The sequence below is a fragment of the Ornithodoros turicata genome, chromosome 10 (genome assembly GCF_037126465.1).
Source record: "Ornithodoros turicata isolate Travis chromosome 10, ASM3712646v1, whole genome shotgun sequence".
Lineage (NCBI taxonomy): Eukaryota > Metazoa > Arthropoda > Arachnida > Ixodida > Argasidae > Ornithodoros > Ornithodoros turicata.
The window spans coordinates 2913818-2931918 of NC_088210.1; positions in this window are offsets into that span (position 1 = coordinate 2913818).

Here is an 18101-nt window from a genome sequence, read left to right on the forward strand (position 1 = left end):
TGTGGTCACATGACACGGGACATAAATACAGTGAAACCTTCCTATGTTGGACACCAGCGGTGCAGCCGAAGCGTCTCCTACTTATAGAGGTGTCCGAGTTACAGAATATGACTGCAACAAAAAATGGAAAAGATCACAGCTGTGAGAAATGTCCCCCTTCTTCAATTTAAGGTCCTTAGTGGCACCTGGTGGTGGTGCCTGGTAGTGGTACCTCTACCCACTCTTCAATGATAATTATTACTGATTTTAGTAGATTCAATTCCGTTCAGATTCTACTCAATGGCATTACCTCTGGAGCTTTTCGAGCAGCAAGGACTTGTCTCTGAAGCGTCAGCCCACTTCTCATAGCTTTGGTGCAGTGCGCGTTCAAAGGCTCTAGACAAACTGAAGACAAGTGCTCACATAAAGAATTACAATGTAGACTGACAGCACTTGTTTTTGGACTCTAAAAATTAAAGCAACAAAATGCTGAGACCAGTATAGGGGAAAAAAGGGGAAAAAGTCAAGGCCACTGGCTCATTTTCGGTCTTTTTGGTGCAAAGATGGGCCGATATTGAGGTAATTTGGTTAGGGTTTTGTCCAACTTAGCAGGGAAAACCCTATCCTACTTCCAAGATAGGGAGGTGTCCGACTTTGTAGGTTTTACTGTACTATACAACATTCTACATCATGTAATCAAACAGTTGTTCACGTTTGGATATTTTAACCGTGGGATTTACCCTGCATGCACCATACCATGTCCAAACACGAACAACTGCTAGAGAGCAGCATGTACTGTTTCCGTATAGCACTTATGGCTTGCGTCCTGTGATCGGAAACAGTGGTGTCTTTTTTCTGCTACAACCAGTAAAATACAGTAAAGATTTAGAAATACTGTGTCGTACCATAAAGCACTATGGGAAATGGCAGTTTGAAAAACTGGAGAAGACTGCCATTAGAACGGGGGACATGTTCTACGGTGAAATTTTTTACAGTGTTTTATTTATTTTTATTTCGTGGTACGTTAAAGGCCATTGGGCACTACATAACGGACGGCGGACACAGCACATATAAGAACACACTAGGTATATACTATATGGGTTAACATGGGTTATATAAATAAATTTTTACAAAGACACAAAAGGTACAGACTTCAGCTACACACTGTTCTTTCATTGTCCCCTATGATGAGTGCGGTGACTGTTTTTTTGAATTCTAAAGGATCATGAAGCCCTGCAATGTTACGAGGTAAATCATTCCAACATTTCGCTATGTAACAACCAAATGAGTTAAGGAAGAAATCATGGTGGCAATGTGTTAGTTCAACCTTGTAGTCATGATCCAGTCGTGCAGAGATAAACGCCGCATTTCTTAAAAAGTTTGTGCTTAAGATTGTGTTGTGGTAGACCTTATGAAAGGGACAGAGACTGGATACTTTCCTACGTAAATCTAATGTTGGGATATCAATAGACGACTTCATTGTTGTTATACTACTATATGGAGAAAAATTATTTAAAATGAATCGAACTGCGCGGTTCTGCACCGCCTCAACTGCACAAGAGAGGTTGGAGTGGTAAGGACTCCAGATGGGGGAGGCATACTCAAGTATGGGCCTGATGAAGCTCGTGTAGGCAGCTTTTTTTGTTATAGGTGGACAAGAACGAAGGTTGCGGCGGAGATACCCAAGGGAGCGGTTAGCTTTCGCTGTGATGTATGTAACGTGCTCAGTCCAAGTCATGTCACCAAGTCATGTCACCATGTCCAGTCATGTGTGCTGTACCACGTAATGCACTGCAGGCATACCACAGTATGGTAACGCTCTGAATACTGATTTGCTCAAGAAAGGAACGTGTGCGTTTCTTGTACTAACTTCCCCTTATGCAAGGTTGCAGAAAAATGTTTTCAGCTAATGGGAAGGGAGAGGACATCATTCTGGAGTCTCGTTGACCTACAATGTGTCGTGTGTGAAGGTCATTTTGAAGAGTGTAGGTGGCACAAAACTGTGTTCCCACATTCTTGGCAGTGTTGACTAATAACCATAATAAAGTAGAGGGTACATTTGTTGCTTCATATATTTGTGTCATGGCAAAGTATGTAGAGATACATCTGTCTCAACATGCAGGTGCCAAAACTGCTTTTTATGCCTAAAATATGACAAATAGTTGTCTGTTCAACACCACTAATCATGTGCCGGCCTCCATGACATGTCTGTGACATTCCAAAGTGATTAACATGTCCCATAGATGTGTGCAATGCTGAAGATGACTGTGTACCTTCTATGGATTCTTGATTCAAGAAAAGTACTGTGTGATTTGCTAACAGCGCCTGGCTGTACCTTCACAATTTTACATAAAAATATGTAAAGTTTGCCGAAGGAAACATCCTGAAGGTTCATAGCGAAAAACCCTGAGACGAGCGATAGGAAGGGGCATACGTAATGTCTCAACATAGTGTGTGTATGTCCCTTCTTGTATCTCCTCTTCAGGTCTCGCCATCATGGACACTATCACCAGCTCGCTTGCTGTTGAACCATTCTTTCAACGATAAAGGTCACTTTCATGAACTGGATGGCAGCCAACATGCTGTCAATAAAAAGAATAATGGAAGGAGCTCAATATGATCTTTAGGCTGTGCGTGGTCATTGCTTTCTGACAAATGTTGACTTAGAATTTCAGGACAGTGCCTGCAGTGGTAGTATTCTTGTGTTCTCACCCTTGACGCACATTGTGTGTCATCGGTCACCTGTAATCTGCTAACATGCACATAGCTAAAACAAAGTATATTTGTATTTCTTTGAATACAGTTGGTACAGCACATTGTTTTTTTACATGTTCTTTGGAAAATATAAATAAAAAATTATCTACTCTGCAAGTCTCCTGTCAGCTCTACAGAGCAGCTTCGAATTTCACTAGAAGCCACGTGTGAAACCTAACCTAGTGTTGAAACTAGTGTTGAAGGTCCATATAGGTCATAGATAGATACTATTATTATTATTAGATCATAGGTCAGGCTTAGGTCCTGGTTGGTAGCAATGCATTTGAATCTTATTAAAAATGGTGCAGGAGGTGACCAACATAACTAAATACACCAACTGACTCTCACAAATTTTGTGGTGTTATACTTTTGAAACAACATTAATACGCCGCAGAGGTCTTTTCTCCTTTGTTCCTTTTAACCTAGAAATATTAGGTCTTCGGCATCACCCGCCTTAGTTGCTGAGCATGCAGTTATTTACGTTGAGCGCTGCAGTTTCATATTTGTTTCTCTGGACGAGCAAGCCCGCTTCCCCATTTTGATAAGGGTCTTTCAGCTTTGACAGGGCATTTGTGGACAAGGAAAACATTTCGACTCGTGTATTTTGCTATGAAGTGCACCGTACAAGGCAGAGGACACCATCAACCATTTCCACGAAGGTTATTAAATTTGTGATAAAGTACATATACCTTTTGTCACTGACTAATTTGGTGGCAAAGTTACTTGAGTGGCAGTTGTGCAATTTTAAGCACATGTTTAAAAAAATAGGATATGGGAAGTGCTGCCTGGTTGAACATGTGGAGTACCTAATATAATAATCGGGGGTTTACGTCGCGAGACAACTGAGTGTGGAATACACAGCACAGTGTAATGTTCCTTATTCTGGCAATGTTAGCATGGTTCAAGAAGTGGGAAATAACACTACCCTTAATAACATCTGTTGGGCCCAGCAAACAGGATACACATACCCTGATCTGAAGACACTATGCCTAACTCAAAAGCGATATGAGATCGACCCGTACGTGTTTATTTGCGAAACTATTATGAATGAAATATGGCCTGTGTGGTATAGAACAATGCGCACACTCAAGTAAACATGCAAAAAATACGTATAAGGGCTCTCGATCTACATGCCGCGATGCGCTCTACGAGATAAACAACACACTACAAAACTACATCCAACACTTTTTGTGCGGGGCAACTCTAATGAGCACTTTCATATAACCGACGAATGGTTCAACGAATGCAGTTCGAGTGGTCACGATACATTCCTACGTCGTTCATTGCAGTCGCGCTATGGTGCTGCACAATATATGTATCTCGTGTAAAAAGCCTGGCAATCGCACGATGTGCATGGGCAGAAATACGGTCTTCTTTCTTTGAAGACCAGTCCTCTGCAGGTATATGCTCAAACGATCACCAAGTCTCACGTTGTTGCTCAATCGCTCCCATTCCTGCAGTTGTAGTAAAAGCAGCAAACGGGTTGACGCGAATGGCAGCTGAACGGTTGAACTGCGAAGTTCACCACCACCACCACCACCATCTTGAGCACATAATCACAATTTCACGCCGAAAATGTTGTTGAGGTGAGTTCGCGGTTGTTGTTTCCATCGTTCAATAGTTCTCGGGATTACCTCGGACGAAACGCTCATCGTAGCCGGCGGCCATAACTGGATTTCCTCGCAAACGGGAGAAGACGCCAGGGAAGTCAGAGAAAGCCTCAGCTTTCATCCAATCGGAAGCACGATTCTCTATCTACGTAGATGGAGCAGGTTTATCCCATCTACGTCACAAAAATGGCTGCGCCCATGGCTTGTTTTGGTTTCTTTGATGAATTAATTTTCATAATACGAAGACAAAATTGAGAAACGAAGGTGCGTTTCGGGGGCAGTTGGGTGTGCTCGTTCTGAATATCATAACCGTTTCAACACATCGGGAAATCGGCGTAGCTGACCTTTAACACGACAGGAGTGCATACTTTGTTGGCGTCTCTTATAAAAACACGACGTGCGGCAGATGATTATCCTTGCGATAAATCTTTTATTCAAGTGCCAGCAGAATGTATTCAGAAAGGCTTCGAGTGTGTGAGATGAGCCCAAGGCGTGTAGAGGGACTTCAAAGCGCACTACTCTGTTGGGTACTCAGGCTTGCGGTCAATAAATGTTGGAAAGATTATTTTATTTTATTTGAGTTTAGCGACTTACCTATTTAGTGAAGGGTCGTATGCTTGTGAACATTTGTAAACTGGTTTTTAGACTGGCTTGGTCTAAAAATGATGATAGGTACAGCGTGTAGCGAATGATGTTCTCACTTACCCGTTCCACTCAGTAGTATTCTCGCAGAATACATGGGTGCAAGCGAATCAAAGTAAAATGAAATGAATCCCATTCTCTATTGTAATTGCTGAGCAAAGGCACGGCACCGTTTTTTCTTGGATGTATAGCCACCATGCATTCCTGAGTTGCTGCTTTTCTTTTTTAGTTCGCGACGGTCGACTGTGGATATCGTATTACATCCGGAACTGAGGCCTATTGTTTCGCGTTCGCATATATGTCTGTACCGCGTTTTGACGATGGTTGGATAATTATTGACCTGAGGAATAATATGGATTTATGTGGTTGTGAATAGACTTTGGGTTTACGCCCTTTGTGGCTACAAAAATAGTGAGAGTGTGCATGCGCGTTTGTGAAGCTGGGACCCTACTTGACGAGTAAGTTCTTTGTGTTTGCCTTTTCGTGTGACGCGAGTGATGAATTTCTAATTTCTTTAATTAATTTCAGGTTCCTTTCAAGGGTATGCTGCCAGGAGATCCTGTGCAAAAGGAAGAACAGTGGAACAAAGAACAGACTAAATTAATAGTTACCCTGCCGATCTTCTAAAAAGGATGTGAAAAGTAAATTATTTATTTATTTATTTATTTATTTATGGTTGTACCTCAAAGGCCCTGCGGGCGTTACATGAGGGAGGGAAGGCAAAAAAGAAGAAAATCACATCAAAGCAACAAGACATTTACAGTGAGTACAATGAGAGCAATGTGCTACAATATGAGAAATCCTTTACTATATGTGCTACAATCTTATGTTGCCTTTTTTATATCTTGTGTTGCGGTTCATTCACATTTGGTGGAGCATGTGCATGATGCAGATATAGAACCCCATTCCCTCACACTCTATGGTCATGTATGGAATCCGTTGGGCTTATGGAAGTGTATGGCCCTAGCCGCACACTTCCATAAGCCCAACGGATTCCATTAGTCTATGGCATGGTATGGAATCCGTACAAGTGCCAACGTACGGAGTCCATAGAAGACCGTACAGGCACCACACGTACGGACTCCATACCAGGCCGTAGGCCAACGCAGGCCGTTCAGTTCTACCGTACAACTTTGAACGGGAGGTTGTATGGCTTTTTCCAGTAGGGAGGGTTCTCGCGTTTGCATGGCAAGCTGTAAGATGGGACGAGCGTTTTTAATGGAATTGCCTCGCGAACCTGGTGAAGTCCTTGTTTTGGGCAGGCTATTTTGTGAGCTCTTGACGCGGGTCCTGTTGCGCTGCATTTGATATGCTTTCCTGAAGCGGTGTGCTTTGTTCTTATCGTGTGGTTCACGCACTTGGCTCCAATTCTACCAGTAGAAGTGAATAGGAGTGTTTGTTCGTTAGTATGTGTCCGTCACGCTCGTAGCGGTGTTCAAGCTTAGTTTTCTTGGTAAAAATTCAGACTCTGTCGTATTATACTGTCCGAGCAGAAGTGACTTTCCCTGCTCGCTTAAGGGAATTTGTGTACCCTTGTTCTGTGCTTTCTTTATGCAGGGGCAATGCGGTTATGTATGTAGCATTATGCAATAATTATCTTCTAGCCGAAATGGGTGTCTTTTTCCCTGTTTATTAGCGTGTGCTTCGATTTTTTGGAAGTTATAGCTATTCGAGCAAAAGTGCGTGACATTTTTCTTTGCTTTTTTCTTATTTCACTGCCTTTACGCAGAAGAAAGGCGCTTGGTACAGCTGAATAGTGTTCTATCAGGGGAAGTGGGTTTGTTTGTTAGAGGTTGTTGAGTATCAGTATTCGCTTTGCTTGATATGTTGATGAACTAAACAGTGCTTAATGTTGCAGTTATGGGTATTTGAGCAGCAATGCTGGTGCCTGAGCACAGGGTAGAAATTCGTATAAAGCACGTCTCCTTGTGCATTCATGAGCTGCTGTGTGTGTTTTTTTTTCTGATTCGTGAAGTCAATTGGCGATATCCATTACATCTGCTCCGCATCTCTATAGACCTCTTTACTGTTTACAAGCAAGCCGCGCCATCTGTGCATGCGCAGGGTTGGTGTGAGGAGAACACACTGAAAGCAGCGTGCGAACGCTTTTCGCAAGTGCGACATCGGCCGCGTTGCACTGCTACACTGCTCTCGATTGTCTCCTTCCGCAATACCCGAATAATTTAGAGTTCTGGAGGAATCAAACAAGTGTTGCGACAAGATGATGTTGTTTATGAACGGTATACAACAAGATGATCCCTTTGCGCTGCACATCGACAAGTGAACAGCCCAGCTACAAAACATGCCGCCGATCACAATCTCATTGTAGTTTATCTAGTATTTTTGCCGAGCCAGTTCACTGTTGATACTGTGCAAGTGTACAAGTCACTGGGAGCACACAATTACTTCACCTTAGGCGAGATGTTTTATCGGGGCATTTATGAAAACAGTGCTGATTTGCTACCGTGCACCGATTCATATTAGCGTCGTTTATTTGCACACATGTATCGTGAGAGAATCTCGCAAAGGCGATGTCAGGGAATTTTTTCGTTTAACTGATCGAAACGGTTCAAGCACACAAAAACGATTCACAAAAAAAAAAAAAAAAAAAAAAAACGATTTCTTCGTTCTGCGTTACGCAGAAACTGATGAAGTGTGATTTTATCACCCTTTCCTCATCGGGTTGTGCACCCGAAGGATACACGGCTTTGCGGCATGCCCACTTTGTATAAAAACGTTCACTCCAATGACTCAAATTGATTGCGGTTTTGCCCACACCAAGCAGACGACGTGCTGACTGCAGCGCTACCGCAAGAGTGTGACGTCAGGCGCGCAAACTGGTCTATTGTTTCGCTGCCGCGTATATGTGTCCATTGCCTTGGTAGAAATTCAGAGTGTGGTTCGAGTAGAAGTTCTTTTCCGTGCTCACTTACGAGAAGTTGTGTGTCGATTCCCAAGCAGGAAATAGCGATCCGCGTGTAGTTTGCGAAAAAAAAGCACTTGTGTATGATCAGTAATTTTCTGTCGCAGGCAAAGGCCTTTTCCTCGATGAGCAGTGCTTTTGTATGCAATGTCGCATATCTGGACTTGTTTAGCAGTGCCTTTCTTGTTGCAATTTTTACCCACCGCTAGTATCTAGTTGTCATCTTATATGTCAGCCGTTGAGTTTCGTTGCGATGTGCGGTGACGCCGACAAGCCTTGGGCCGGTTGGCTGACGCTGCACCACGTGAGTGTACACGCTAAGCGGTGTATCTCCTCTGCCCTGGGGGGTGGAGATTGGGGGCTGAAGCGGATGATTAGGTCCGTGGCGAGAACTAGAAAACAAAAAGGACCGCAACCGAATTTAGCAGAAAATCAAAAGCGTCAAAAAAGAAAACCTATCCACGATCACGCTCTCAAGACCGGCTATTTGACGTAAAACACGCAAGGACAGAACGGATGAGGGTAAAAAGGGAGCACACCGGAAACTCGCGGTATAACTGCTACCCAACACCAACCCTCCGCGCCCATCCAATCAGCGTAAACAAGATTCAAAATAAGAACAGGACGAAGGTACGACCCGTTATTAACATGCAGCAATTTGCGAAAAGGGGAAAGGAAGCGCGCTGGAATTCCGCAGCGCTGCCGCTATCCAACCACCCCGTCATGCCAATCCAAAAATCAAATGAGACCACCAGAAATACCCTTTTAAACTTTTTGGAAACCTACTGGGTCTCCCTCGCAACCAGACAGACGAGCCGGTTGGGCGCCACTTGTGGGATCACTGCTCGCCATCCCATCACTCGGGGTCGTAGTCCCTCTGTCAAGTGTACGAGGGAGACACTCAACAAAGCCAGCTTACCAGAAGACAGCAAGGTTTATTTCATCTTACCGACTGCCAGACCCACCGCTCAGCCTGAGCCCCCACGACAAAACAGCCCCGGCCAAATGGTTCCCTCCGCTTTTATTAGGTTCACCGGAGGCCACACCTCCAATAGGAACCGGTGGTGCACCTTGCCACCACAGGTAAACAAGATAAGCGAGGTAAGTCCCACAGCGGGTGTCACATCCACGTGCCGGCGATAACGTCCCCCACACTCCCCCTCCTCAATCTCACAGGTGGAGATCATCTGCGTCCAGCATGATATCTTCCGGGTGTTCGGGAACCAGAACTGGAGCTGCACCAGGTCGGTCGAGTGTAGGCGGGACAGGTCCTCTCAGGAGGTCCGGGCAATGACGTCGGAGCAGAGCCAAGGCAGCAGCAATGTTTGACTCCACTGAACTCGAAGCGGACCTCTGGGCCTCCGTGCGAGCATCGTGAAGATTTCCCCGACGGTGGGCGGTACGGTGAAGCTCAGGGACGCCACACAAAGGGCATAGGATACGCCTTTCCTCGTCCGTCATGGGCAGAAGAGGGTCGGCGGAGTGACGAACCTCCAGGGTCAGGCCTCGGAAGGGATGCGGGATCTGGTTCGGGTCCATTCCCCTCAACGGTCTAGGTTGGGAACTCCAACGGGATCTCGACGCCCACGACACAGGGCGGCCGCTTTCGACGACAGTCCACGTGGCTACGGAATGCGATGCTCGTCGGGCAGCTGTGTTGACATCAGGAGCAGAAAACTGATTACGCCTTCCACGAAGTTGGCGGTGGGACGAGCTGCGCTCCCCTGCTTGGCGCCTCGGTGTCATTCCTTTTAAAAACAATAAAACAGTGAAACAGTACAAATGGTCAGAAGAAATCTCCTGGCGGCTAGGGTCTGACTAAACCCCGAATGCATCGTGAGTAACCGTGAAGACGGGAAACGAACGGTAAAGACTAAGTCGGATGCAGTATGCACTAAAGACCGAGATAGTCAATGCCACTGAGCTACGTATGCAAGGGCGTGAGCTACAGCGTATGCAACCTGGTTCGAAATTGGAACTGGTGCAAATCTGCATGATATAGCGGAAGCACGCAACTTGCGAAATCAAACGAAGGCACCGGCACGGCGCACCTGATTTCAATCTCGTCTGATATTTCCGTTGTCGCCTGATAAGGCAGGCTGCTGACCATGCAAGGCTGCGATGAATTCGTACAAAGTACTTGGAAAGGCACATGCACGTAATGTCGCAGTGGCGCCTGCGTTTGCGGTGGCGTCAAGGCAACCCACGTCAAGGCACTTTCCCCCCGACGACGCCACACTTGACAAGCGCTCTGTCGTACGGTGGTAGCAAATCGCGGCGCTGCAAGTGCGCATTCAGCTCTACTTTTCACGGGTCTGAACCGTGCACCTGCTGGGCGTCAACGGCACTGCACCACGTGAAGTACACGCTAAGCGGTGTATCTCCCCTGCCCTGGGGGGCGGAAATTGGGGCCTGAAGCGGATAATTAGGTCCGTGGCGGGAACTAGAAAACAAAAAGGACCGCAACCGAATTTAGCAGAAAATCAAAAGCGTCAAAAAAGAAAACCTATCCACGATCACGCTCTCAAGACCGGCTATTTGACGTAAAACACGCAAGGACAGAACGGATGAGGGTAAAAAGGGAGCACACCGGAAACTCGCGGTATAACTGCTACACAACACCAACCATCCGCGCCCATCCAATCAGCGTAAACAAGATTCAAAATAAGAACAGGACGAAGGTACGACCCGTTATTAACATGCAGCAATTTGCGAAAAGGGGAAAGGAAGCGCGCTGGAATTCCGCAGCGCTGCCGCTATCCAACCACCCCGTCATGCCAATCCAAAAATCAAATGAGACCACCAGAAATACCCTTTTAAACTTTTTGGAAACCTACTGGGTCTCCCTCGCAACCAGACAGACGAGCCGGTTAGGCGCCACTTGTGGGATCACTGCTCGCCATCCCATCACTCGGGGTCGTAGTCCCTCTGTCCAGTGTACGAGGGAGACACTCAACAAAGCCCAGCTTACCAGAAGACAGCAAGGTTTATTTCATCTTACCGACTGCCAGACCAACCGCTCAGCCTGAGCCCCCGCGGCAAAACAGCCCCGGCCAAATGGTTCCCTCCGCTTTTATTACGTTCACCGGAGGCCACACCTCCAATAGGAACCGGTGGCGCACCTTGCCACCACAGGTAAACAAGATAAGCGAGATAAGTCCCACAGCGGGTGTCACATCCACGTGCCGGCGATAACGTCCCCCACAAGGCCTTAGCACTCTGTCTTAAGACTTCCCCCCCCCCCCGTGATTTATATGCGCTGTCACATGTCTGGACTTGCTTAGCAGTGCCTTTCTTATTGCAATTTTCACCCGTAAAAATTCGGTGTATATCGTGTTATGCTGCCAGAATGGAAGTGATTTTCTCTGCTCGCTTAAGGGAATTTGTGTACCCTTGTTCTGTGCTTTCTTTATGCAGGTACAATGCAATTGTGTATGTAGCATTATGCAATAATTTTCTTGAAGCTGAAATTTTTTCTTTCTTTCTTTTTCTCAGTTTATTAGCGTCTGCTTCGGCTTTTGAAGTCATAGCTAATCGAGCAAAAGTGCGTGCACTTTGTCGCTGCTCTTTACTTCCTTCACTGCTTTTATGCAGATGAAATCCGCTTGGTACAGCTGAATAGTGTTCTATCAGGAGAAGTGGGGCTGTTTGTTAGTTAGATTTTGTTGGGTGCTCGATGTGTCAATGAAGTAAGCAGTGCTTAATCTTGCAGTTGTGGGTATTTGAGCTGAAATGCTAGTATCTGGAGCCAGGAGTAGAAATTCCTATAAAGCATGTCTCCTTATGCATTCCTGAGCTGCTGTCTGTGCGCGCGTGTGTACGTGTTTTTTTCATGATTTGTGACGTCAACTGGGGGATATCAATTACATGTTTTGCATGCGCTGTGGCATGTCTGAATTTGTTTAGCAGTGCCCCGGCCTTCGACGAGACAAGTGTCCTAGATTCTGTTCGGGACCCTGTGGCCAGACTGTTAAAGGAGTACAAAGAGATTGTCACGAGGGGAAATTGTGTAAATGTGGCGTCGGTTGCTCCCTCGCCATCAATTCGGAAGTTGTTGGGTACGTAGGTGTTTCTGTCATTAAAGGGTTTGCTGTGTTCGAGAACGTGTCGTGTCGTCCCTCCGCTGTCCCTTTCTCGGGTTCCAATTTTTCACTGTGTCTGTAGCATTGAGTTGACCATTAGTGGAGAAAAAGTGTAGCATCACAAAATGGGAGGCTTGGTTCTCACCAGTCGATGGTGTGCAATTTCGTGGACTTTGTGGCGAGCAGGTTTACAATGAGGACTGTTTTTGAATAAGAGGAGTGTGTGTTTGTGTGTGTTTAGAAATAGTTTGATGCTGGGGACTTTGTTCAAGTGTTTCTCTGTGCTTGCTCTCTTTTATTGTCTAGCAAACATGCAATTTTTTTTCGTGTGACAGTGCCCGTTGAGCAACCTCCTGACATGCCCAGATCTGTTCTGTCTTATGATGCACGCATGCGTTCCTTTTGTTGATGCATGTGGTTCTATATATTTTTCTTTTTGACAAGAAACATTCTCGTTGAAACAGTAGCTTGACGATGACGACAGTGCTGCCACTCCCTTGATCTGAATGGGAGTAGCGCTGGCATGATTCTTAATAATTTCGGGATTAAATGAGTTCGCAAAGCAACCGCAAGGGAGACAGATGGGTCGCTTTATTCAGAAGCAAAAAAGTGTCATTATTCAGTTCTCTGCCTGGCTCTTGGATGGAATGGACAAATCTCACTGAGCTCCTCATATTTTTTCATTGGTCGCGTTCCTTGTTAGGATGTTTTGCTCTTTCCTGATTTTCATAAGACTATATTGTGAATTAGTAAGTCTTTGGGATTAAAATGCTTAATTGCTGCAATCAGGTTTCATGCATGGTGTTTTGTGCAATCGTTTTTCTGTTTCTCATGCAATCATTATAGTAGAATAAAGGAAGTAAGCTTGGGATAGTGATTCCATAAATAACAGGTCTTCTGTCTAGAGTGCAGCCGTACGCATCCTTGAACCATGCAGCTGTGGCGGCCAGTGTGTGATGACGAAGACGTGCCTCTGCTGCCACGCGCTACGGCTCTGGCACGGCAGTTCTACCGGCACCGTCCAAGCGTGAGGCCACGACCATCTGCCCACTGGGACATTCCATCATCGCCGGTCAGAACTCATGTAGGGGAACACCACCTCCTCTACATTTGGTGACCTGAACTATGAACACCATGTTCGGCGTAATTCGGCCCAATACCATCCGAAATTCCTGCAAGCCCACCTCTGAAGTCATCTCCGAAGGTGCGGTGCATCGTTCAACCGAGGAACCGCTAGGCGACGACGCCAATCCACCGCGGCTCTACTCATCGCAACGCCCGGCCGCGAAACACCGTGGTTGTACCCATCTACCCAGCTCACGTCGCAATGGTCCCACACTCCACGTCACGTCGCCACACGCTTCGTGATGGCACTCCTCGGGCTTCCACTAGCGGCACCTTCCCGAGCATCACGCTCCTGTACCGGTCGCGGTACGCCGCTCTCGACCGCCCCACACGCATCTGCTACGCTTGCGGTCGAAGAACCCTGCCCGCCTCGCCTTCCCACCAGGCTTCCATACAAGACACTGGCAGCTCGTCCAGATGCGGTCAAGAGGCTCCGGGACCAACGTTCCACCGGGGACACGCACGGAGGCCAGAGTGAGTTTTACTCCCGGTCTCCCCGTGCTTCACGATGGTCCTCCCCGCAGTCTCCTTGGCGACAACACTACGAGCCCAGCGCTCACGAACCGGTCACGGTTCTGTCGCCCCTCTCTGAATTACTTCGGCATACCTGCCCTCACACCGCCCCTGGAACCCGCCCGGTCAGCGCTTGCCCGCACCAACCATTCTGCTGCTACTGCGATTTCTGAACAAGTCGTCCCTGTTCCACCTGTCGCCCGTCTTCCTCCTCTTCATGTATCGACGCGGACCCCAACCGCTAGCTCTACACCGCTCCGCGTCTGAGGGGGGAGTGATGTGGCGGCCCGTGTGTGATGATGAAGATGTGCCTCTGCTGCCACGCGCTACGGCTCTGGCACGGCAGTTCTACCGGCACCGTCCAAGCGTGAGGCCACGACCATCTGCCCGCTGGGACATTCCATCATCGCCGGTCAGAACTCATGTAGGGGAACACCACCTCCTCTACATTTGTAGCAGACACCGCTTTGGGGCCCGCCTATATACGTCGACAAGCTGCGCCAGATTTTCGAGGACGTCCGACCAGCTTCGCCGCGTACTTGCCCCGGCCGCACACCCTTCGTGCCCCAAGCCCTCTCGACCGCCACGCACGTTTTTGTGCGGCGTGATGCCGTGCGTAAAGCCCTGCAGCCGCCATACTCCGAACCGCACCTAGTCATCAGCCGCTCCAGCAAACACTTCACCTTAAACGTCAACGGGAAGTCTGACACCGTGAGCATTGACAGGCTCAAGCCCGCTTTCGTCGAGCCACCTGTCTCTCCCACCTGCTCTGCAGTCCCCTTCTCTGCGTCGCCGCCGCTTGCCATCCCAGCCCATACCCTTCCTGCAAGAAGGTCTCCTGGTCCGATCGCTCCTTCCGGAGTCTAGGGGGAGGGCCCTGTAGCAGACACCGCTTTGCGGCCGGCCGACAACGATGAAGCCGGCCAGCTACGCACCTACGCGCGGCACGCTAAGCGCGCTAGAGTTTTCCTGGGGCCGCCCAGTGGAATATAGTAGTTCGACCCTGGCTGTTATGGTCTGCGCATCTCTCTTTCCGACCTCCACACAGCTGCGTGCCTGGTTCATGCCATCATGCTGTGGCTCTATTGTTTCAGGTGGGCCTTGTCCATAGCAGTTGGGTTGGCCATTAGTGCAAAACAACAGTGTAGCCTTGAGAAAATAGGATGACGTCACGACCAATGAGCGAGGCCGGCAGAGGGCGCAACGATTCACTTCTTCCTTAGCTTCTCGAGGGTGTGGACGTCTTACTGGTGGATGGCGCGTGTTGATTCGGTTTCTAGCAGTTGCATTGGCCGTTAGCGGGAAGGTGTGGCTTCAGTGGGATTCAGTTTGGCTTTCACGAGGTGCGGATGTTTGGCTTGTCACTGGTGGGTGGTGTGTAACGATTCTGGGGGATTTTGTGTCGAGCGGATTTACAATGAGGGAGTACTGTGTACGAGGAAATACTTCGATGTCGGTGAGTGTCTTTTTCACTGTGTTCAAGTGTCTTTCTGTGCGCGCTTTCCTTTGTGGCTCAGCAGTCATTAATTTTTCCTTGTGTCACAGTGCTCGTTGAGCAGTGTCCTGACATGTCCTGACCTGATCTCTCTTGTGATCCATGCTTCCCTTTGTCGACGCATCGAGCTCTGTATTTGTTCTGTTTTTGAACACTAAAGATTCTTGTTAGTCATTGTTGTCTTGACGATCACGCTAGTGCTGCTGCACCCTCGATCCGGACAGGAGTAGCGCCAGAACGATTCTTAATAATTTCACGATTAAATTAGTTCAGAAAATAACAGACAGATGTGTGGCTTTTTGAGGAGAAAAAATCATTAAAATTCAATTCTCTGCCTGCCTCTCGGATGGAACGGATGTGATAACTTTGTCCCCGTTTTGTTTGCGATTAGCAGTGGCGCTGATTGTTGTTCTTTCTGTCTGTGTGTGCCCACAATTTTCTATCTTCCCCAAAATCTGCCTTTGCCTCAGGAACGAGACTGGTGCTGGCATGATTCTTAATAATATAGTAATGAAATTAATTAAAAATCTAGGGGTCACTAGGGGTGCAGGTGCACGACTTTATTGAGGGGAAAAAACCATAACAATTCAGTTCTGTGCCTGGCTGTCAGATGGAACGGACATGATAACTTTGTCCCTGTTTTGTTTGCGATTAGCAGTGACGTGCCTGTGCATGTCGGCCATTGGTTGTTGTTCCTGTCCGTGCGCGCCCGCCATTTTCTGTCTGCCCCGAAAGCTGCCTTGGCCTCGGGAATGACAGTAGTGCTGGCATGTTTCTTAATAATTTTGTCAAGAAATTAATTCAAAAAGTAACCGTTAGGGGTGCAGACGCACAACTTTATAGAGGGGAAAAAAGCCTTACAATTTAGTTCTGTGCCTGGCTGTCGGATGGAACAGATACATTGTTCTGCGCTCCTCGTTGCTCTGCGCTCTGCTGTTGTTGTGGACAGACTGTTCATCCCTCCTCTGTTCCTTTCTCGGCTTCTGTTTCCTCAGTCTGTTCATTTGTTGTGTGCCTAGTCATTTCTGTTGTTGGCTATTGATTGTGTTCCTTGTTAGCATATTTTACTCTTGCTTTCACAGCAGTTTGCATTCCTCTGTCTTGATTGTAAGTATTTCTATCCTTGCTTATCCAGAGCTGTCCTAACCTGCCCAGACATGCCATGATGACGTCACACCTGATGTCCCAAGATGTCCAGAACTGGTGGTCACAAGAAGGATGGTGGCGCCACCTTGTGTGATGCTCTGCAACTAGGTAGTCACCTGTCTCTGCGCTCCAACGCTGGTCAGCGGCCATTCTGGACCGCTCTCTTCAAGATGGCATTATTGATCTTCGACTAAACTGCTTCTCTCCACTCTATTTCTGTCTTTTTTATTTTTTATGAGCACGACTTGCGTGCAACATGCTGAGGACTCTGGACACATGTTAGATGTTCGCCAATTAGCGTGATCCCCAAGAACACAGACGGTCCCCAAGACGTTCTCACAGTGTCATTGTGTCCTCGTCCTTCGATGTGTATGTCCTGAGGATGACACTCACGGATTGTCTGTGAAGAGTCATTCAGGTACATCGTGTGCCCGTCCCGGGAGGTAGCTCTCAGGACGAGAAATACCATCTTGTTCAATTTACTTGCTAAGACTCTGCAAATATTGAGTGACACATTTGTTTTGCTTTCTGGGCCGATCCCAGGGGCTGAATGACAATCGTCAGAAGAGAGGGCGGTCCTACGTAAAATTTCTTTCCCTCCAAAAATGTGTCTGTCTACGACACCCGGAGCATTTACCGCGGAAAAGACGGAAGAGCGCGATTCTGTAGCACTGCTTATGACTTTTGAAGGTTCTACCCGAACGCTGACACCAAAAGGAGTAAGAAACATAGACTTCACATTGCTTGAGGGTTGACACTTTGAGCAATTCGTCGTTTGTGTATTGTGTGTTTACTAAATTTTATTAAACTTCGATAGCTCACCCTTCGTTTTGTCTCGGAGGCGAGCAGTACTCTCGAACCTACGGAAGATCGCATAACAAGCCATAAATAGTATCTGATTTTTCTTTGGAAGGGAATTCCAGTCCCTTTCGAAGTGGGTTTCTCCGCCTTTGTGCTCCGGGCAAGACTTCGTTTTTTTCGCCTTCTAGATTTCTGTAGTTTTAAATCGCCGCGCTCATTTCCGTTATGGAAAGTACTGCACTTCATGCAGCAGTTTGTCAATATGAATTGACAGTAATCAGTCGGTGAAACAGAAGTTGTAAAGATTGCGAGTGGTTTCTGACAAAAACAAATAAGGTACAATAAAATGATGCTAGATTATGTCCCTGCTGTGCCATCACACTCTCCTACATCGGTCCTTCATGACTTCCTAGGGGCAACCAAAAGAACATCGTAAGGACATGGGCGAGTCCCATTTTAACACATGAGGGACACCCTGAGGACCGATTTTACCCTCCGGAGGACGTCCTGTATGTCCCAGTATTATAACTGTCGGACATCCCAGGGACGACAGTGTGTTCTTAGGGATATGACTTACTGGATGATAATAATTGCTGTGGGGGGTCCTAATTGGCTCTAATTGCTAATGACCCCAACAACACTAAATATTCTCTGAATGTACAGATACGTTAAGACATTGTTTGTACATCGAGAGGATATTCTGTGTTGTTGGGGTGAATGGCGTCCAGAGTGCTTTGTTTGTTGCCGGTAGGTCGTGGTCAGTGCTTACTACTTATATCGACACTGTGACAGCCATTCTGTTGTAGTATGCCAAAATCATCCCACCAGACCCAGAACATGCCCGCTCATCTGGAGAAGACATGAAGAACTTGTGGCACAAGCGCGTATGGGGCACATCAACTACTCAACGTTGAATGAGATTTAGCGCCTGAATACTGTTAGGGGACTCCCAAACTTGACTGGAGATATCATTCACTGCATCAATTGCCTCCATGGAAAACAACCGCGCAGCTCATTCCCGAACGTAAGAG